The sequence below is a fragment of the Bufo bufo genome, chromosome 1, assembly GCF_905171765.1.
Source record: "Bufo bufo chromosome 1, aBufBuf1.1, whole genome shotgun sequence".
Lineage (NCBI taxonomy): Eukaryota > Metazoa > Chordata > Amphibia > Anura > Bufonidae > Bufo > Bufo bufo.
The window spans coordinates 732,029,309-732,052,509 of record NC_053389.1 but is presented as its reverse complement, the minus strand read 5'-3'; positions in this window follow the sequence as shown (position 1 = coordinate 732,052,509).

Below are 23,201 nucleotides of genomic sequence, written 5' to 3'. Positions count from 1 at the left end.
CTCCAGTACTGCGCACAATATTCCAAATGAGGTCTCACTAGTGCTCTGTAGAGCGGCATGAGCACCTCCCTCTTTCTACTGGTAATGCCTCTCCCTATACACCCAAGCATTCTGCTAGCATTTCCTGCTGCTCTATGACATTGTCTGCCTACCTTTAAGTCTTCTGAAATAATGACCCCTAAATCCCTTTCCTCAGATACTGAGGTTAGGACTGTATCACTGATTTTATATTCTGCCAGATTTTTGACCATTCCTCTAGTTTTCCTAAATCCTTTTCGATTTTGTGTATCCCTTCAGGAACTTCAACCCTGTTACAAATCTTTGTGTCATCAACAAAAAGACACACCTTACCATCGAGGCCTTCTGCAATTTCGCTGATAAAGAATATAAACATTATGGGTCCCAGAACAGATAGCTAAGGTACCACTGGTTACAAGACCATGGTCTGAATATACTCCATTGACTACAACGCCCCAGAATACCGCTACCCACTACTCAGATAACATGACCACTGATGAAGGTCCACCGTGACCGTAACGTCTGGTCAGAAATATTTTGTTGACGCTTATATATGCCATGGGCAAATGGATGATGCAGAGAGTATGAAATTAACCTCACTTGAATTGCAAAAAATCTCAACCTGAGTGCCTCAATACTTTATTACTTTGATAAACGGCATAACAAGCCCTTGATTGGCACCGGTGACACCCTTGAACAGAGTGCGGAACCTCACTTTACTACAGATAAAAACAATTCCTGTCCCTACGCCCTCTGTCCCTTCTGCTGAAGCTCTCCCTGACTAAGACTGAGCTAAACCACGTGTCATCTGGTGCTCTATAGCGACCGATGACGCGTTCCGGTCAGCCAATCACTGTAATGCCAGTAACCAACATGGTTACGGCATTACAGTGAGGGCCAGTACTTCCCCGCCTGTTTATTGGTTGCGTAGCAGCCAACAAATGTGCAGGGAGGAGACTCGAGCATTGCAATGTTCGGCACATTGCGGTGTTCGGCCATGCATGCTCGCCCAACACTACTGGTACCAGCTTTGGACTTGGGTTCCTGGGGCCCACTAAAGGAAATTATTCTTGAGGTCCAACTTCTATATTATCAATAACGGTTAACAGGTTTGGAAGCACAGAAATAGACCCTGTGACAAGTGATTGGTTCCAAAGGAAAATTGGTTTTTACTCTTGAATCTTTTTGGCCCATTTTGGTATTTGCCTGGGAACACCAGAGAGTAATCTGGTACTCTGGTGTTCCAGTCCAACCCTAACTGGTGTAGTATGTGGCAGCCAAAGGTATGATGAAGAGACATTCTTTTAGTACACATTTGACATACAGATGAAACTCGAAAAATTTGAATATCGTGCAAAGTTCATTTATTTCAGTAATGCAACTTAGGCTACTTTCACACTCGCGTTCGGAGCGGATCCGTCTGGTGTCTGTACAGACGGATCCGCTCCTATAATGCAAACGCTTGCATCCGTTCAGAACGGATCCGTCTGCATAACTGTTTTTTTCAGATCTGATTTTTCACTTTGTGAAAACTCAGATCCGACAGTATATTCTAACACAGAGGCGTTCCCATGGTGATGGGGACGCTTCAAGTTAGAATATACTAAAAGAACTGTGTACATGACTGCCCCCTGCTGCCTGGCAGGTGCTGCCAGGCAGCAGGGGGCAGACCCCCCCTCCCTCCCCTGTATTTAACTCATTGGTGGCCAGTGCGGCCCCCTCCCTCCCTCCCCTGTATTTAACTCATTGGTGGCCAGTGCGGCCGCCCCCCCCTCCCTCCACTGTATTTAACTCATTGGTGGCCAGTGCAGGCAGCCCCCCCTCCCTCCATCCCTTGTATTTAACTCATTGGTGGCCAGTGTGGCCGCCCCCCCCCTCCCTCCCTCCCATGTATTTAACTCATTGGTGGCCAGTGCGGCCGGCCCCCCTCCCTCCCTCCCCTGTATTTAACTCATTGGTGGCCAGTACGTCCGCCCCCCCCCTCCCTCCCCTGTATTTAACTCATTGGTGGCCATTGCGCTCGGCCCCCCCTCCCTCCCCCCTAATTAAAATGACCGACCCCCCCATCATTGGTGGCAGCGGAGAGTTCCGATCGGAGTCCCAGTTTAATCGATGGGACTTCGATCGGTAACCATGGCAACCAGGACGCTACTGCAGTCCTGGCTGCCATGGTTACTTAGCAATTTTAGAAGCATTATACTTACCTGCGATGTCTGTGACCGGCCGGGCGCTCCTCCTACTGGTAAGTGAAAGGTCTGTGCTATAAGCAATGCGCTGCACAGACCTTTCACTTACCAGTAGGAGGAGCGCCCGGCCGGTCACAGACATCGCAGGTAAGTATAATGCTTCTAAAATTGCTAAGTAACCATGGCAGCCAGGACTGCAGTAGCGTCCTGGTTGCCATGGTTACCGATCGGAGTCCCAGCAATTAAACTGGGACTCCGATCGGAACTCTCCGCTGCCACCAATGATGGGGGCTCGGTCATTTTAATTAGGGGGGGAGGGAGGGGGGGTCGGCCGCACTGGCCACCAATGAGTTAAATACAGGGGGGAGGGAGGGGGGGCCGGCCGCACTGGCCACCAATGAGTAAAATACAAGGGAGGGAGGGGGGGTTGGCCGCACTGGCCACCAATGAGCTAAATACAGGAGAGGGGGGGGCCAGCCGCACTGGCCACCAATGAGGTAAATACAAGGGAGGGAGGGGGGGCGGCCGCACTGGCCACCAATGAGTTAAATACAGGGGTGGGTCTGCCCCCTGCTGCCTGGCAGCACCTGCCAGGCAGCAGGGGGCAGTCATGTACACAGTTCTTTTAGTATATTCTAACTTGAAGCGTCCCCATCACCATGGGAACGCCTCTGTGTTAGAATATACTGTCGGATCTGAGTTTCACGATCTAACTCAAATTCGATGGTATATTCTAACATAGAGGCGTTCCCATGGTGATGGGGATGCTTCAAGTTAAAATATACCATCGGATTGGAGAAAACTCCGATCTGATGGTATATTAATAGGGACTCCTGACTTTACATAGAAAGTCAATGGGGGACGGATCCGTTTGCAATTGCACTATATTGTGTCAATGTCAAACGGATCCGTCCCCATTGACTTGCATTGTAAGTCTGGACGGATCCGTTTGGCTCCGCACGGCCAGGCGGACACCAAAACGCTGCAAGCTGCGTTCGGGTGTCCGCCTGCTGAGCGGAGCGGAGGCTAAACGGTGCCAAACTGATGCATTCTGAGCGGATCCGCATCCACTCAGAATGCATTGGGGCTGTACGGATCCTTTCAGGGCCGCTTGTGAGAGCCTTCAAACGGAACTTACAAGCGGAACCCCGAAAAGTGTGAAAGTAGCCAAGGTGAAACTAAAATATGAGATAAACTCATTACATGCAAAGTGAGATATTTCAAGCCTTTATTTGTTATAATTTGGATGATTATGGCTTATATATTATGAAACCCCAAAGTCTTAATTTTGAGGTACCCTTTGCTCATGGGGTATGGATTAATTAGCTGACTAGAGTGTGAAACTTTGAGCCTAAAACACTGAACCTTTTCACAATATTCTAATTTTAAGCTGCATTAATGCAATTTATTTTAATTTGCATTACTGAAATAAATGACTTTTGCACGATATTCTAATTTTTTGAGTTTCACCTGTATATGCTTGGGAGTATTTCCTGGCGTCTGCTCTGGATATTCATCCCAAAGGTGGTGTTAACCTAGATTAAGTAGAATTTGGGGCTGGATGAATGGCCTTTGTCTGGGCAAAGATACATTTTCAGTTGCATGCTATTGATACGAGTAGATCCATTGACAGTCAAGTTTCCCCTGGGGTACAATGCTTTTGACAGAAAGCATGTGCACTATTCTTGGTGTAAATAATACTGGGACCCAGCATGAGACAAATGTGAACAGAACCTTATTTCTTGCTTTTAGTCGGCTAGAATGTATAAATTGTATCTAATCACATAGTGTTTCTAATTATTTTCTATATGCGAGGACTTTGTAGGACAGAGCGAAAACAAATCTTCCACCGTAACAAATGTCTTCTTGATTGCTAGAGTATATTTCTTGAATAATGATTTACCTACCGTATTCCAGACCTGCCAACACTAACTTTAATTTCCCCACCTCATGTCAATGGTAAAGAGCACAGGACACCTGAGAGCCCTGGTTACTATGACACCCTGTAAAAAGATGGACTACTCTGGGCCTGCATCAAATCAGTGACTGGTTTGCTTATTTCCCAGCCAATACGTCTCCTCTTAGGCTGTCATACAATTATGTTCTCTTTCTCACTCCAGCACAGTGCACGACACATCTAACCTGTGACTAATTGGGTACAAATTCTATCTGCCATTTCCCAAACCCTGAAATACAAGTCTGTGCTCAACAAGAACCCTTTTACTTAACGAGCAGTTATGTGAAGTTAATGACCTATGATGAGGTGACATTAATATGCTGTTGATGACAAGAAAATACAGATCTAGGCATATTCGAAAGCCAAATGCAGCACAACGCTCCGACAGGATGCAACGCAACCTTGTTTACAGGGCGAAAAGGTCAATTAGGATAATAAAAAAGTCAATTTAATTAGCAATACAGGCTGCTAATTTTAGATGTTATTGTTATGTAGTCTTGAGGCGAGCATAAAATGTAATTTCTAATCACCATAAAATGGTATGTAAATATATAAAATGAATACAGTGACAAACAGACTTTCAATTAAATTATCTTTTGCTATAGCTATATGTGTATATATATATATATATATATATATACACAGTAAGGCTGCATTCACACGTCTGTGGAGCACGGTCCGTGTGGTACCAGCCGGGATTTCTTCAGAGTGCAGGAGCGCACGGCGTCACTGGTTGCTATGACGCCGTGCGCTTCCTGCTGCTGCTGCAGTACAGTAATACACTGGTATGATCTATATGATCTATATGATCACACGGCGTCATAGCAACCAGTGACACCGTGCGCTCCTGCACTCTGAAGAAATCCAGGCCCGTATCACATGGACCGTGTTCCACGGACGTGTGAATGCAGCCTAAGGAACCGAAGTATTAAAACACCCTGCGATTTTGCAAGTTCTCCCACTTAGAAATCATGGAGGGGTCTGAAATTCACATTGTAGGTGCATTCCCACTCTGAGAGACAGAATAAATAAATAAAAAAAATCATGAAATCACATTGCATGATTTGCAAAGAATTTATTTGTCTTGCACTGCTGAACATAAGTATTTGAACACCTGAGAAACTGCAAGAATTCTGTCTCTCAAAGACCTGTTACTGTGCCTTTAAAAAGTCCATCTCTACTCCACTCATTAATCTAACTTAGTAGCACTTGTCTGAGCTTTTTAACCCCTTAGTGACCACCCATACGTGTTTTTACGGCGGTCACTAAGGGGCCTTAGGCTGGGCTGCCTCGTTTTTACGGCGGCCCAGTTTAAGCGCTGTACGGCTCCCCCGTGCAGCGGGGAGCACGGACCTGGCTCTCACATGAGAGCCGGGTCCCTGCTCTAACAGCCCGGAACGGCAGGAGTGCCGATCCGGCTGTTTAACCCTTTACATGCCGGGCGCAATGGCGCCCGCTGCATGTAAAGTGGTGACAGAGGGAGCGGACTCCCTCTGTCTCCCATCAGCACCCCGAAAATGCGATCGCGGGGTGCTGATGTGCTGGGAAGCTTACCTTGCTTCCGATCAGGGCCCCGAGCCTTTCTTCCGTTACTTCCAGCAGGCTGTGCCTCTCTGGCGCAGCCTGCTGGTCAATGTTCGAATAGCATTGCTATTGAAATGCAATGCATTATAGAGATAATGCATTACATTTTAAAAGCAATCAAAATACTGTATATTATAGTCCCCTTGTGGGACTATTAAGTAGTAAAAAAAATAGAAAAAAAATACACATTTATTAAATAAAAAAAATTCCATAAAATAAAAAAATATGTTTTTTTTTCCATTGAAAATACGCTTTTCAATGAAAAAAATTGCAAAAAGAAAATATCCCCCATATGTTTGGTATTGCCGCGTCCGTAATGACCGGGACTACATAAATATTACATAAATTATCCCCTATGGTGAACGCCGTAACAAATAAAAAATAAAAAAAGACAGAATTTCAAATTTATTCTTAGTTTCCACCGAAAAAAAACGTAATAACAAGCGATCAAAAAGCGGCATTTACTCCAAAACCATACCAATGAAAAATACAAGTCGTCTTTCAAAAATCAAGCCCTCACACAATTCCATATAAAAAAATAAAAAAAAGTTATGGGTCTTGTGAAGTGGCAATGCAAAATTATTTTTTGGGTTAATAAAAGGTGTTTTATTGCACAAAAAGTAGTAAAACGTAAACAAAATTATAAGTATTTAGTATCACTGTAATCGTACTGACCCAGAGAATAAAGATATTATGTTATTTGTACCGAAAAATGAACGCCAAAAAATGTATAATGTAAAAACGCAGTGGCAGTATTGCTATTTTTCCCTATCTCCCTCCCAGAAAGAGTTAATAAAAGTTAATCAGAAAGTTATGTGTACCCCAAAATGGCACCATTAAAAACTACAACTTGTCCCGTAAAAAACAAGCCCTCATAAAGCTATATAGATGAAAAAATAAAAAAGTTATAGCTCTTGGAACGAGACCATAAAAAAAGGAAGAAAAACGCTTGGTCATAAAGGCCCAAACAGGCTTGGTCACTAAGGGGTTAAAGACCCCTGTCCACGCCACAGTCAGTCAGACGCCAACTACTACCATGGGCAAGACCAAAGAGCTGTCAAAAGACACCAGAGACAAAATTGTAGACCTCCACAAGGCTGGAAAGGACTACGGGGCAATTGCCAAGCAGCTTGGTGAAAATATATTAACTGTTGGAGCAATTGTTCGAAAATGGAAGAGGCTAAAGACGACTGTCAGTCTCCCTCGGGCTGGAGCTCCTTGCAAGATCTCACCTCGTGGGGTATCACTGATGATAAGAAAGGTGAGGACTGAGCCCAGAACTACAAGGGAGGAGCTGGTCAATAACATGAAGAGAGCTGGGACCACAGTTTCAAAGGTCACTGTCGGTAGAACACTACGCTGTCATGGTTTCAAATCATGCATTGCACGGAAGGTTCCCCCGCTCAAGTCATCACATGTCCAGGTCCGTCTGAAGTTTGCCAATGACCATCTGGATGATCCAGAGGATGCATGGGAGAAATTCATGTGGTCAGATGAGACCAAAGTAGAACTTTGTGGTCTAAACTTCACTCGTCGTGTTTGGAGGAAAAGAAGAACACTATCCCTACTGTGAATCATGGGGGTGGTAAAATCATGCTTTGTGGGGTGATTTTCTGCGACGGGGACAGGACGACTGCATTGTATTAAGGAGAGGAGGAATGGGGCCATTTATTGTGAGATTTTGACCAACAGCCTCCTTCCCTCAGTCAGGGCATTAAAGATGGGCCGTGGCTGGGTCTTCCAACATGACAACGACCCGAAGCACACAGCCAGGATAACCAAGTAGTGGCTCCATAAGAAGCATATCAAGGTTCTTGAGTGGCCTAGCCAGCGTCCAGACCTAAATCCAATAGAACATCTTTGGAGAGAGCTGTAACTCCTTGTTGCTTAGCGACAGCCCTGAAACCTGACAGATCTAGAGGAGATCTGTGTGAAGGAGTGGGCCAAAATCCCTGTTGCAGTGTGTGCAAACCTGGTCAAGAACTACAGAAAACGTTTGACCTCTGTAATTGCAAACAAAGGCTTCTGTACCATATATTAACACAGATTTTCTCAGGTGTTCAAATACTTATGTTCAGCAGTGCAAGACAAATAAATTCTTTAAAAATCATACAAATGTGATTTCCTGAATTTATTTATTTTTTATTCTGTCTCTCAGAGTGGGAATGCACCTACAATGTGAATTTCAGTGGGAGAACTTGCAAAATCGCAGGGTGTTCAAATACTTCTGTTCCTCACTGTATATATATATATATTTGTGGTCAAGGCTAAATACGAAACTTGGGCAGCGTGCCTGCCTGGAACCTAACCGGCTGAGGTGTGCCTGGAGCCGGGTATGAGAGTAGCCTAAAAGGGGGCTACCCTAAGGAGGACCCTTGAAATGAAGGGAATGGGTGGGTGGGACCAAGAACCGGAACGCCCACTGTGATGAGGTAAGTGGGGGTTTAAATAGGCTCAAGCCCCTCCCACAAATGCAGGCTGAACCTCAGCCTTACCAACTTGTGGTCAAGGCTAAATACGAAACTTGGGCAGCGTGCCTGCCTGGAACCTAACCGGCTGAGGTGTGCCTGGAGCCGGGTATGAGAGTAGCCTAAAAGGGGGCAAAATGACAACAAAATAGTTAAGGTGTAAGACTTTATTACCTTATAACACCAAAGACCGAAATGCCTGCGAAATCTCCACCTGCGGGTTAGGTATGTATCTGGTGAAGCAAGACGAACGCCATCTCCCCATCTTTCGGATGACGTGGGCGGGGACCCCCTGCCGGGAAGCCGCGGAGGCTGCCCCAATGCGGAAGGAATGACCGGATATTGCTCCTGAGTCCAACCCTAAGCCAGCAGCCACCGTGCGGATGTGGCTGATGAATTGCGCCGTGGTGAGAGCTCCCTTCAGATGGGGTAGCAGAGGGCTGTGAGGTGGCGCATCCCGGAGGGCGAGGATGAGCTGGTCAAATACCTGTAACGGGCACCATTCATTCCTAGTGGGAAAAAACTGGACCTCCACCGGGGGGCCTGTTTGACTGGTTTTGGAGATAATTATCTTCAGCGCGTAATGGTCAACCACCCTCACCAGCTGCTCTCGGTGCAGGCTGCACCGTCCCGCCGTGCTGCACCGTCCCGCCGTGCTGCACGTGAACTCGCCTGGCCTAAGGAAGCCGTAAAAAGCTAAGTACATGGCAGCTGGAAAAGGGCCCAAAAGGAGCACCATCCAGGGCTGAAGATAATTTCCGGAACATCTCTCCCGTGACGCCCTGCCTGCGGGACGAGGGATTGGACCCACCCTTCTGGACCCCTCGTAAGGTGGCCTTGACTGCATGCGCAGAAAAAATGGATCCGCCCCCTGGGTTGCGGAGCATGGTGTGGTGTTGGACGCCTGCTAGGTACAACTTAATGGTGTTGTAGGAGAGGTGTAACTGGTGGTGGCAATGGGCGATGAAGGCCATGATGTAAGGAATGTCCGCCAGGCCCGCCTGCGGGTGCAGACGTGAAAACTCCTGGAAGGTTTTCAGGCCTGAAAGGTAGTTCCTGGCCGTGTTTGGGGCAAGGGACTGCTGCGCCAGGTCCCTTGCTGACGAGACGAGCAAGCCTAGTCCATTGACAGGGAACTGAAAGGCGGGGTGGGATATCTGCGTGGCTCGGCCTCCGGCATGACCTGGAAGAAGAGTTCAAAATTAAACCTAGACAGTGCGTCGGCTGCTACATTCCTCTCCCCCGGGATGTGGCTACAATGCACATGGAAGTTATGTGACAGGGCCAGCCAAACCAGCTGGCGCAACAGCGCCATGATCTTGGGGGACTTGGCCCTGCCCTTGGCCAAGATGTCGACCAAGGCCTGGTTATCTGTCACAAACATCACCGGCAAGTTAGCCCAGAGGTGGCCCCATGCCTGAGCAGCTGCCACGATGGGGTATAATTCCAACAGAGAGGAGGTGCGGATGGATTCAGCCTCCTCTAAGATGGTACTGGGCCAACGATCCGCTAGCCACTGGGAACCCCAAATGGCAGCGTAGCCGCAAGATGCAGCTGCGTCTGAAAAAATGGTCGGGCAGGAGGAAGACCAAGGTGACACGAAAAAGGAGACGCCGTTCCATCGGGACAGGAACAACTCCCACATGGCCAGGTCTGCCATGGCCTGGCCGTCCAAACGGATGATGCTGTCCTGTTCGGGTGCTGAGGGAAGAAGCTGGAGCAGCCTTGACACAAAGGTTCTTCCCTGGGGCATAATCCTGGAGGCAAAGTTGAGCCGCCCCAGAAGAGACTGCAACTCGACTCTAGTGAGGCATCCCGTGGCTGCCGCATGGGAAATGACCTCCCGACACTGAGTGAGTTTCTCCTCCGGTAGGCTGGCTTGCAACAGAACCGAATCCAGGACGATGCCCAAGAATGAGACCCTCGTGGCAGGACCCTCAGTCTTTGACTCCGCGATCGGAACAGCCAGACTGGCGAACAATCCGAGGAGGATGGTGAGTATGCTGGACCCGCCCTGCGGATCCTCGACAACCAGAAAATCGTCGAGGTAGTGGATGACCGACCGGAGGCCCCCGTGATGGATCAGGATCCAATGCAGCGCCTTGACCAGCTGGTCGAATAACCACGGGCTACTCTTGGATCCAAACGTGAGCCTGTTGGCGAAAAAATACTGGCCGGCCCACTCAATGCCGTAGAATTGCCATAACTGCGGCAGGATGGGCAGGAGTTTAAATGCATCCGCAATGTCAACCTTTGCCAGCCAAGCGCCCCTACCATGTGACAGGATGGCCTGGATGGCGTCGTCCACCGAGGAATAACGCATGGAAAATTCCTCTGAGGGAATCAGAGAATTAAGGCTTGGAATACCGGACACATGAGGGGCGGACAGATCATAAATTAATCTTTTTTTATTAGTGTTCTTTTTTGCCACTAACCCGATGGGGTTAATGCGCCATGAGGAAAACGGGATGCGTGGGAACGGGCCTATGAGGAACCCCTTGGAAACTTCCGACTGGAGCAACTCGCTAGTTGCTGGAGGGTCCAGGGTGGCGGACAGCAGATTCCTGCCCTGCCAGGGCACCTGCGGCAGGGTGATGAGCCCTGTGTGGAACCCCTGGCGGAAGCCTGCCAACAGGAACGCCACGAAGTCTTGATCGTGGTGATCATGAAGGAGTGCCGCCAAGAGGTCCACGTTGATTTCCGCTAGTCAGGAACCTTTGGAAGATTTCTTTGGGCAGGCGGACCGTGGGTGAGCCCTGAAGCACAGGGAGCAGACGTGGAGTGACCTGCAGCTGGCATATGAGCACCCCCCTGAATTAAAGTTATTACAGACCTGGCTCTTCCCCAGGTAGACAATAGGTCTGCCGAGCTTGTCTGTGGAGGGGTTGGATGGAAATGACCCGGAGGTCCCCGGGATGGCCCTGTCCTGAGGCGGGTGCGCGGTATTGGGGCACCACTCTGAGGAGTGGAAAATCGACTGACACGTCGCACAGTTGGGAGCCCTGAGGCCAGCGAAGTGACGGCAGAAGAGCTCGGTGTCAATCAAGGACCAGCTGGTGACATACTGGAACTGGGCCAGAGCTGCCGCCGCCTTAGCTGCAAAGGAACGGTGGTAGTCATAGAAGGCCGACCCACCATACTTGTGCCCTAGGTCAGTGACCAGGTACAAATAGCTGTCAAGCTCCTCTCTTCTCTCCGGCTGTGCGGTGCAGACGATGTCCCTGAAGAGGCTGAAGGCCAGGACAAATTCCGGAATGGACAACTTGCGGTTGAGCCGCGAATCCTTGGCCCGAAGGACCACCGACACATCGCCACAGTTGATGACCCGGTTCTCGGGAACATCTTGAGCGGCAATGAGGATTGATGCCAGATTGACATCTTTCCCTGCCAGGATGTCTCTCTTAAGGTTATCAGGAATGAAGTGAGAGGGGACACATGTGGAATGGGTCTTGGCGTACCTGTAGCCAGCCAGCCTGATGTAGAGGGAGTCATCAGCGGAACGGGAGCCGGGGGTACAACGGGTGGCCGGGATTCGAGCTCCGAAACCCTTGCCCGCACATCCGCCACCGAGTCCACCAAGGAATTCAGGGTCGCCTGTAGCTGCACCAGGGACAAATGGATGGCCGACGCCTCTGGCTGCACTGTTGTGGTGCTGGGGCTGGTCATGAGCAGTTTGTATAGCTCTGCCTTTCTTGCGGTGGCCGGATGTGGAATGCCTCTTCGGTTCAACTCGGCCAACAGTTTTGGGATGGTCCAACTCCGAAGGGATGAGGGACCCGCTTGGCTTGACATGATTGAGCCGGAGATGGAAAGGCCGTCCTCCATGTCCGAGGCTCGAGACATGGCAGAGCAGCTAAACAAAAATACAAGGAATAACAAAATAAAAGGAAAAAAAAAAAAAACGAGGGTGACGATGTACTGGAATTTGGACTGGTGCACGACAGAGAGACACGTACCGGTAACGGAATTCACGAGACGGCTCAGTCGAACCTGGCCTAACCGAACAGACGAAGACAATTAACGCGTGGTTATGACTTGACTGGGACCGAGGTGGTGCCAGTGCGAACTTACCTGAACAGGACCGAAAGGAACGGAGAACTGGGAACAAACTTCTGTAAATAAAGCACAGGCAAAAAAAAACATTTGAAAGTGCAGAGGACACGGGTGCCCACCAACCTGCGGAACCAGGCGAACTGGCCAGGCTGGGGCTCACCCTAAGGCCAAGTGACCATCCGAGCGCATCGGATCGAACACCTGACCGAAAAGAGAGCCGCCTGAGCGTACCAGGCGGTTTGACAGGAGAGAAGGCGCGTAGCCATGAAATAGAGGCTGCGCGTAGCAGCGGCCCGCGAAGGGCAGTGGTAAGCCATAACCTAGGAGTTACGGAAAGCAAGAATGACTCGGGGAGAAGCCGAGGACAGCCCCTTTGGAAGACTTGAAAGCCGAAGGACAGGTGCGTGAACCCGTGTGATAGACAAGAAAAACATGAAGACCTGGGCGTACCAGGAGTGAACCGAGCCCCGGGCGTACCAGGGAAGAAGGAGGTGCCACCAACCGCGACCGGACACCTGACTGTGACCGGCCGACAATGACTTGGCAACACGAAAAAACCCGGTGGCCTGGGCGAAACCAGGAAGACCAGACACCCTGGCCGTAACCAGGTGCCCGAGGTGGGGCCAGATCGGTCCTACGTGGGACACCTATCCTTGTCCAACCGAGAAAATTAAATAATTCTTTTTTTTTTTTTTTTTTATTAAAAGGGGGTTAGTCGGTGTCGACTATATGGCGGGTTTGTGCCGCAAATACATATATATTTATATTATATATATATATATTTTTATTTATTTATTTATTTATTTTTTCGGGTTGATGACCCGACTATATGGCGGGTTTGTGCTGTAAATACTCACATATACCTTTTTTTTTTTTTTTTTTTTTATTATTTATTACAATTTTTTTTTTCTTTTTTTGCGGACTATATGGCAGGTTTACCAACGTACTTATCCCCTTTTTTTTTTTTTTTTTTTATATAGACCCTGTGGCGGGTTTACTGCACACACTGATACCAATTGCTTATTTCATTTATGTGAATTATTCCTTTACTATCCCCTCCTTTCTTCCCCCCCTCCCCGTCTGGCCTGGCTGCCCGTGAGCCCGCGCCCAGCGTGGAACGCAAGCTGACATTGCAGCCAGGGAGACCGGCAGGGGGCGGGTGACGTCACAGAAGCGCCGGAAGAGGAGTGCGTTCCAGGCTGGAACGCACGCCTATGTGCACCGGCTTCCATGCCGCACCCGGGGTGCAGCCTTGCCCAGGAACCCAACCCCCCCCCCCTTCCCCGATGAACGGGTATCCGCCGACAGGCGCTGATTTGTCCCTGCTGCCGCCAGAAAGCAAGTGGAGCGGGCGGGGACCGGAACCAGGAAGTACGTGCGTTCCACCCTGGAACGCACGCCTTCCTGCGCCGTGCCGGGAACCAGGTGAGCCGGCCAGACCAGGGAAAAGCACCTCCCCCGTCTCCAGCATGACGAGCCGACCGGCTGCCGGGTGCGCTACCTGACGCCATACCGCCAGGAACACAGGGAGACGAGTGGAGGAGGAGGGGAGCCGGAAGCCCGTGCGCTCCACGCTGGAACGCACCGGCAGCATGAGGCGGAGGGAGGGTGCCAGACCGCCGCAGTCCTTGCCCTGCGAAAGAGCCCCCCCCTCCCCTACTTACCACCAGGAGACACGAACTCTGCAAGAGGCGACCGTAGGTACCAGGAAACACACGCACACTAGCCAGTGAATAACCAAGAACCGGAACGCCCACTGTGATGAGGTAAGTGGGGGTTTAAATAGGCTCAAGCCCCTCCCACAAATGCAGGCTGAACCTCAGCCTTACCAACATATATATGCAGGTCCACTGCCTAGACTGCGTCAATTGCCGCTATATGTGCAAGGGTGGATCCTTTGTGCATCCTGGCACTGGGGAAATATATCCGATTCGTTTCCATCTCACATGTAGTTCAGAATATGTAATATATGTTCTATCATGTCCATGCAACATGTTGTATGTTGGAGAAACCTCCCCGGTAGAGTTGAGCGAACACCTGGATGTTCGGGTTCTAGAAGTTCGGCCGAACTTCCCGGAAATGTTCGGGTTCTGGATCTGAACCCGACCCAAATTTCGTCCCGAACCCCATTGAAGTCAATGGGGACCCGAACTTTTCGGCACTAAAAAGGCTGTAAAACAGCCCAGGAAAGAGCTAGAGGGCTGCAAAAGGCAGCAACGTGTAGGTAAATCCCCTGCAAACAAATGTGGATAGGAAAATGAATAAAAATAAAAATAAAATCAATAAAAATTAACCAATATCAATTGGAGAGAGGTCCCATAGCAGAGAATCTGGCTTCACATCAGCAGAGAATCAGTCTCTTCATGCCATAGCAGAGAATCTGGCTTCACATCACCCACCACTGTAACAGTCCATTGTCATATATTTAGGCCCCGGCACCCAGGCAGAGGAGAGAGGTCCCATAACAGAGAATCTGGCTTCATGTTAGCAGAGAATCAGTCTTCATGTCATAGCAGAGAATCAGGCTTCACGTCACCCACCACTGGAAAAGGTCACTGTCAGATATTTTTAGGCCCCGACACCCAGACAGAGGAGAGAGGTCCCATAACAGAGATTCAGGCTTCATGTCATAGCAGAGAATCAGGCTTCACGTCACCCACCACTGAAACAGTCCATTGTCACATATTTAGGCCCAGGCAGAGGAGAGAGGTCCCATAACAGAAATTCAGGCTTCATGTCAGCAGAGAATCAGTCTTCATGTCATAGCAGAGAATCAGGTTTCACATCACCCACCACTGGAACAAGCCACTGTCAAATATTTAGGCCCAGGCAACCAGGCAGAGGAGAGAGGTCCCGTAACAGAGAATCTGGCTTCATGTTAGCAGAGAATCAGTCTGCATGTCCTAGCAGAGAATCATGCTTTACGTCACCCAACACTGGAACAGTCCATTGTCAGATATTTAGGCCCAGGCCCCCAGGCAGAGGAGAGAGGTCCCGTAACAGAGAATCTGGCTTCATGTCAGCAGAGAATCAGTCTGCATGTCAGAGCAGAGAATCAGGCTTTACGTCACCCAACACTGGAACAGTCCATTGTCAGATATTTAGGCCCAGGCCCCCAGGCAGAGGAGAGAGGTCCCGTAACAGAGAATCGGACTTCATGTCAGCAGAGAATCAGTCTGCATGTCCTAGCAGAGAATCATGCTTTACGTCACCCAACACTGGAACAGTCCATTGTCAGATATTTAGGCCCAGGCACCCAGACAGAGGAGAGAGGTCCCGTAACAGAGAATCTGGCTTCATGTCAGCAGAGAATCAGTCTGCATGTCCTAGCAGAGAATCATGCTTTACGTCACCCAACACTGGAACAGTCCATTGTCAGATATTTAGGCCCAGGCACCCAGGCAGAGGAGAGAGGTCCCGTAACAGAGAATCTGGCTTCATGTCAGCAGAGAATCAGTCTGCATGTCCTAGCAGAGAATCATGCTTTACGTCACCCAACACTGGAACAGTCCATTGTCAGATATTTAGGCCCAGGCAGAGGAGAGAGGTCCCGTAACAGAGAATCTGGCTTCATGTCAGCAGAGAATCAGTCTGCATGTCATAGCAGAGAATCAGGCTTTACGTCACGCAACACTGGAACAGTCCATTGTCAGATATTTAGGCCCAGGCCCCCAGGCAGAGGAGAGAGGTCCCGTAAGAGAGAATCGGACTTCATGTCAGCAGAGAATCAGTCTGCATGTCCTAGCAGAGAATCATGCTTTACGTCACCCAACACTGGAACAGTCCATTGTCAGATATTTAGGACCAGGCACCCAGGCAGAGGAGAGAGGTCCCGTAACAGAGAATCTGGCTTCATGTCAGCAGAGAATCAGTCTTCATGTCATAGCAGAGAATCAGGCTTCACGTCACCCACCACTGGAACAGGCCACTGTCAGATATTTTTAGGCCCCGACACCCAGACAGAGGAGAGAGGTCCCATAACAGAGATTCAGGCTTCATGTCAGCAGAGAATCAGTCTTCATGTCATAGCAGAGAATCAGGCTTCACGTCACCCACCACTGGAACAGGCCACTGTCACATATTTAGGCCCAGGCACCCAGGCAGAGGAGAGAGGTCCCATAACAGAGATTCAGGCTTCATGTCAGCAGAGAATCAGTCTTCATGTCATAGCAGAGAATCAGGCTTCATGTCACCCACCACTGGAACAGGCCTCTGTCAGATATTTTTAGGCCCCGGCACCCAGACAGAGGAGAGGTTCGATCAACTTTGGGTTGCCCCGCAATATAATGGTAAAATGAAAATAAAAATAGGATTGAATGAGGAAGTGCCCTGGAGTACAATAATATATTGTTAAGGGGAGGTAGTTAATGTCTAATCTGCACAAGGGATGGACAGGTCCTGTGGGATCCATGCCTGGTTCATTTTTATGAATGTCAGCTTGTCCACATTGGCTGTAGACAGGCGGCTGCGTTTGTCTGTAATGACGCCCCCTGCCATGCTGAATACACGTTCAGACAAAACTCTGGCCGCCGGGCAGGCCAGCACCTCCAAGGCATAAAAGGCTAGCTCTGGCCACATGGACAATTTGGATACCCAGAAGTTGAATGGGGCCGAACCATCAGTCAGTACGTGGAGGGGTGTGCACAGGTACTGTTCCACCATGTTATTGAAATGTTGCCTCCTACTAACACGTTCCGTATCAGGTGGTGGTGCAGTTAGCTGTGGCGTGGTGACAAAACTTTTCCACATCTCTGCCATGCTAACCCTGCCCTCAGAGGAGCTGGCCGTGACACAGCTGCGTTGGCGACCTCTTGCTCCTCCTCTGCCTTCGCCTTGGGCTTCCACTTGTTCCCCTGTGACATTTGGGAATGCTCTCAGTAGCGCATCTACCAACGTGCGCTTGTACTCGCGCATCTTACTATCACGCTCCAGTGCATGAAGTAAGGTGGGCACATTGTCTTTGTACCGTAGATCCAGCAGGGTGGCAACCCAGTAGTCCGCACACGTTAAAATGTGGGCAACTCTGCTGTCATTGCGCAGGCACTGCAGCATGCAGTCGCTCATGTGTGCCAGGCTGCCCAGAGGTAAGGACAAGCTGTCCTCTGTGGGAGGCGTATCGTCATCGTCCTGCGTTTCCCCCCAGCTACGCACCAGTGATGGGCCCGAGCTGCGTTGGGTGCCAGCCCGCTGTGAACCTGATTCATCCTCATCCTCCTCCACCTCCTCCTTATCCTCATCCTCCTCGTCCTCCAGTAGTGGGCCCTGTCTGGCCACATTTGTACCTGGCCTCTGCTGTTGCAAAAAACCTCCCTCTGAGTCACTTCGAAGAGACTGGCCTGAAAGTGCTAAAAATGACCCCTCTTCCTCCTCCTTCTCCTGGGCCACCTCCTCTTCCATCATCACCCTAAGTGTTTTCTCAAGGAGACATAGAAGTGGTACTGTAACGCTGATAACGGCGTCATCGCCACTTGCCATGTTGGTGGAGTACTCGAAACAGCGCAACAGGGCACACAGGTCTCGCATGGAGGCCCAGTCATTGGTGGTGAAGTGGTGCTGTTCCGCAGTGCGACTGACCCGTGCGTTCTGCAGCTGAAACTCCATTATGGCCTGCTGCTGCTCGCACAGTCTGTCCAGCATGTGCAAGGTGGAGTTCCACCTGGTGGGCACGTCGCATATGAGGCCTTGAGCGGTAAGGCCGAAGTTACGCTGTAGCGCAGACAGGCGAGCAGCGGCAGGATGTGAACGCCGGAAGCGCGAACAGACGGCCCGCACTTTATGCAGCAGCTCTGACATGTCGGGGTAGTTGTGAATGAACTTCTGCACCACCAAATTCAGCACATGCGCCAGGCAATTGATGTGCGTCAAACTGGCTAGTCCCAGAGCTGCAACGAGATTTCGCCCATAATCGCACACCACCAGGCCGGGCTTGAGGCTCACCGGCAGCAACCACTAATCGGTCTGTTGTTCTATACCCCCCACAACTCCTGTGCGGTGTGGGGCCTGTCCCCCAAACATATGAGTTTCAGAACGGCCTGCTGACGTTTACCCCGGGCTGTGCTGAAGTTGGTGGTGAAGGTGTGTGGCTGACTGGATGAGCAGGTGGAAGAAGAGGAGGAGGAAGCTGAGTAGGAGGAAGAGGAGACAGGAGGCAAAGAATGTTGCCCTGCGATCCTTGGCGGCGGAAGGACGTGCGCCAAACAGCTCTCCACCTGGGGCCCAGCCGCCACTACATTTACCCAGTGTGCAGTTAGGGAGATATAGCGTCCCTGGCCGTGCTTACTGGTCCACGTATCTGTGGTTAGGTGGACCTTGCCACAGATGGCGTTGCGCAGTGCACACTTGATTTTATCGGATACTTGGTTGTGCAGGGAAGGCACGGCTCTCTTGGAGAAGTAGTGCCGGCTGGGAACAACATACTGTGGGACAGCAAGCGACATGAGCTGTTTGAAGCTGTCTGTGTCCACCAGCCTAAACAGCATTTCATAGGCCAGTAGTTTAGAAATGCTGGCATTCAGGGCCAGGGATCGAGGGTGGCTAGGTGGGAATTTACGCTTTCTCTCAAATGTTTGTGAGATGGAGAGCTGAACGCTGCCGTGTGACATGGTTGAGATGCTTGGTGACGCAGGTGGTGGTGTTGGTGGTACATCCCATGTTTGCTGGGCGGCAGGTGCCAACGTTCCTCCAGAGGCGGAGGAAGAGGCTGAGGCGGCGGCAGCAGCAGAAGAGGCCGAGGCGGCAGCAGCAGAAGAGGTAGCAGGGGGAGCCTGAGTGACTTCCTTGTTTTTAAGGTGTTTACTCCACTGCAGTTCATGCTTTGCATGCAGGTGCCTGGTCATGCAGGTTGTGCTAAGGTTCAGAACGTTAATGCCTCGCTTCAGGCTCTGATGGCACAGCGTGCAAACCACTCGGGTCTTGTCATCAGCACATTGTTTGAAGAAGTGCCAATCCAGGGAACTCCTTGAAGCTGCCTTTGGGGTGCTCGGTCCCAGATGGCGGCGGTCAGTAGCAGGCGGAGTCTCTTGGCTGCGGGTGTTCTGCTTTTGCCCACTGCTCCCTCTTTATCTTTTGCTACGCTGTTTGCTCGGTCTCACCACTGCCTCTTCCTCCGAACTGTGAAAGTCAGTGGCACGACCTTCATTCCATGTGGGGTCTAGGACCTCATCGTCCCCTGAATCGTCTTCCACCCAGTCTTGATCCCTGACCTCCTGTTCAGTCTGCACACTGCAGAAAGACGCAGCAGTTGGCACCTGTGTTTCGTCATCATCAGAGACGTGCTGAGGTGGTATTCCCATGTCCTCATCATCAGGAAACATAAGTAGTTGTGCGTTAGTGCATTCTATCTCTTCCACCCCTGGGGAAGGGCTAGGTGGATGCCCTTGGGAAACCCTGCCAGCAGAGTCTTCAAACAGCATAAGAGACTGCTGCATAACTTGAGGCTCAGACAGTTTCCCTGATATGCATGGGGGTTATGTGACAGACTGATGGGCTTGGTTTTCATGCGCCATCTGTGCGCTTTCTGCAGAAGACTGGGTGAGAGATAATGTGAACGTGCTGGATGCACTGTCGGCCACCCAATTGACTAATGCCTGTACCTGCTCAGGCCTTACCATCCTTAGAACGGCATTGGGCCCCACCAAATATCCCTGTAAATTCTGGCGGCTACTGGGACCTGAGGTAGTTGGTACACTAGGACGTGTGGCTGTGGCAGAACGGCCACTTCCTCTCCCAGCACCAGAGGGTCCACTAACACCACCACGACCATGTCCGCGTCCGCGTCCCTTTCTAGATGTTTTCCTCATTGTTACCGTTCACCACAATAAGAAAAATATTACTCGGGACAATGTATTGAATTCAAAATCAGGCCTTTTTTTTACAGACACCTAACACTATCTGGCTATCTATTTAGGTACCGTATTACACTAATACAGGCACACCAATAATGACAGATTTAACTGAATACAAATTTGAGGCCTATTATTTAGGCGCTGGGTGACAGGTATACGTTTACGGACAGAATTAGACTTGGATCTGCACTGTAGCGTGTGTGTGAAGTTCTTGAGAATGACCCTATCAGCACCTTGAATCTAATCTACCCTTTTAGGGATAGATTTAAAGTAGGCCTGATACAGCAGAAACCGCTAATTTTGAGAATTGCAAAATTGGGAATTGTTTTTCAACCCAGAACAAAAACTGTGCTTTGTTGGACATTAAATAACTTGACCAGCTAAAACAGTAATGACAGATTTGGATGAATATAAATGTGAGGCCTATTTTTTAGGCGCTGGGTGACAGGTATACGTTTAATCACAGAATTAGACTTGGATCTGCACTGTAGCGTGTGTGTGAAGTTCTTGAGAATGACCCTATCAGCACCTTGAATCTAATCTACCCTTTTAGGGATAGATTTAAAGTAGGCCTGATACAGCAGAAACCACTAATTTTGAGAATTGCAAAATTGGGAATTGTTTTTCAACCCAGAACAAAAACTGTGCTTTGACGGACACTAAATAACTTGACCAGCTAAAACAGTAATGACAGATTTGGATGAATATAAATGTGAGGCCTATTTTTTAGGCGCTGGGTGACAGGCTCAACTTGCCCCTGATGTAGTATATGGCCAAAAAATAACCACACTATTGATGGTTAAATGCACTTGATGAAAGCTTGACCCTGATGTAGGATATAGCAAAAAATAACTACACTATTGATGGTTAAATGCACTTGGGGGACAGGCTCAGCTTGCCCCTGATGTAGTATATGGCCAAAAAATAACCACACTGTTGATGGTTAAATGTACTTGGTGGCAGCTTGTGCTGGCGCACCATAAGCCACAAAATGGCCGCCGATCACCCCAGAAAAAAGTGACTGAAATACGCTCTGGGCAGCCTAAAAACACTGAGCAATTGAATAGCAGCAGTTCAATGATCCACAGCTGTAGATCGATCACTGAATGAAGTCTTTTGGAGGAGTTAATCTGCCTAATCTCGCCCTAACGTCGCAGCTGCAACCTCTCCCTACACTTGTATCAGCAGAGTGACGTGCAGCGCTACGTGACCCAAGCTTATATAGAGGCTGGGTCACATGCTGCACTGGCCAATCACAGCCATGCCAATAGTAGGCAAGGCTGTGATGGCCTCTTGGGGCAAGTAGTATGATGCTTGTTGATTGGCTGCTTTGCAGCCTTTCAAAAAGCGCCAAGAAAGCGCCGAACACCGAACTCGAACCCGGACTTTTATGAAAATGTTCGGGTCCGTGTCACGGACACCCCAAAATTCGATACGAAACCGAACTATACAGTTCGGGTTCGCTCATCCCTACTCCCCGGACTTTAAAACCAAATTGAATAATCACCGCAACACGATTAGGAAAAAACGTCTTGACCTGCCAGTCTCCAAACATTTTTCTGAACAGAAACACCAGGATAGAGACTTAAAATGTTGGGTCATAGATCAAGTACCTATGCCCAGGAGAGGGGGCAATAGAATAAACATACTATAAAAGAAAGAATTACAGTGGATCTTCATGCTCAACACATTGAGACCAAATGGACTCAATGTGGATTATAGGATTGTGAACATTTAGGGTGGGTGGCTTGCCCTTTATTTTCCTGTTTTTAGGAATCCTGAGGCCATGTGTGTTAGGTAGTAAATGTTTGTTTGGGACAAATTAATTATTTATCTTATTTTTATTATTTTTTTCATCATATAATTATGTATTCTTTTTTCATAGATATCTATACACAAGCTTCGCTGGGATTGAGTGACATGAAGCCGTGTCTGGTATATTCTCAACTGGTGTTGGCGCGGACCTGATTATTATTAATAATTGTTTTTGCAAAAAATAATTGTATGTATCTGGATTGCAACATGAAGACATAGATGGTTCTGTTTATAGGATGTGGAGTAGTATGTATGTAATGGAGGAGATCCCTCCTCGACTATAATTTTGGATCCGGAGGATAATGTGGATGGATATGGCATTCAGTTGTCAAGGTCGGTCCACTTTTTTCTTCTGTATGTTGGTAACAGCATGCACATGACAGTGATCAGCTGGTCCAGACAGTGATCCGCATACAGAACGGTCGATAGATGTCCACGAATTGAATGATATTGGCCTATGAGTTTCTGCTGTTATACATTGTTGCCCGAATGTTTGGGCTGTAATAAGTATGGGCACGGACCACAATCAAAATGGTCAATGAATGCAAGAACTCTGAAGTTCAGTATCGTCATCATGACGTTGATGACATGTATGCAATCCAGAGCATGCGGAATAAGAATTCCAACCCACCAAGGATGCCATTGCTACCGATGCACATAAGCATTTGCACTTTTATATGAATTTTTATGATAATTGTATTGTCACACAGTATTTGATGAATTGTGCATATATTTATATTTATAAACAAGTTGTAATAATGGATTTATGACACGTAGATATTTTCTTTTTCTGTAATCATGATACATCAGATAGTTAAAAGTTTTATGTATTGTAATGATCATGTGACACTTTGTTAATGATGTGGGTGTTGTGAGACAGTGACAGGTCTCACGCAGGTTGGAGGCAAGGAAGGGGTGGATAGTGCGGTCCACGCCCCTATTCCACCACAGGTGAGACCAGCTGGAGGTAATAAGGCTGGCATAAAGCACCTCCCAGGGTGTCAGAAAGGGGAAAGTGTGTTACCTGTAGACAGAGGCCTGGAGGCTCTGTCTGTGTGGTCTCAGCTGGGCAAGGCTGAGGGACCACAAGGCTGGGAGATAGCCTGGTGGTGGGGGACAAAGCGACGCCTTCAAGGGTCGCAGGGCTATAGTCAGGCGGACTACTAGGCCCCAATCCCCCACAAGAGACATTGGTCTGGTGGACAGAGGCCTGGAGGCTCTGTCTGTGTGGTCTCAGCTGGGCAAGGCTGAGGGACCACGAGGCTGGGAGATAGCC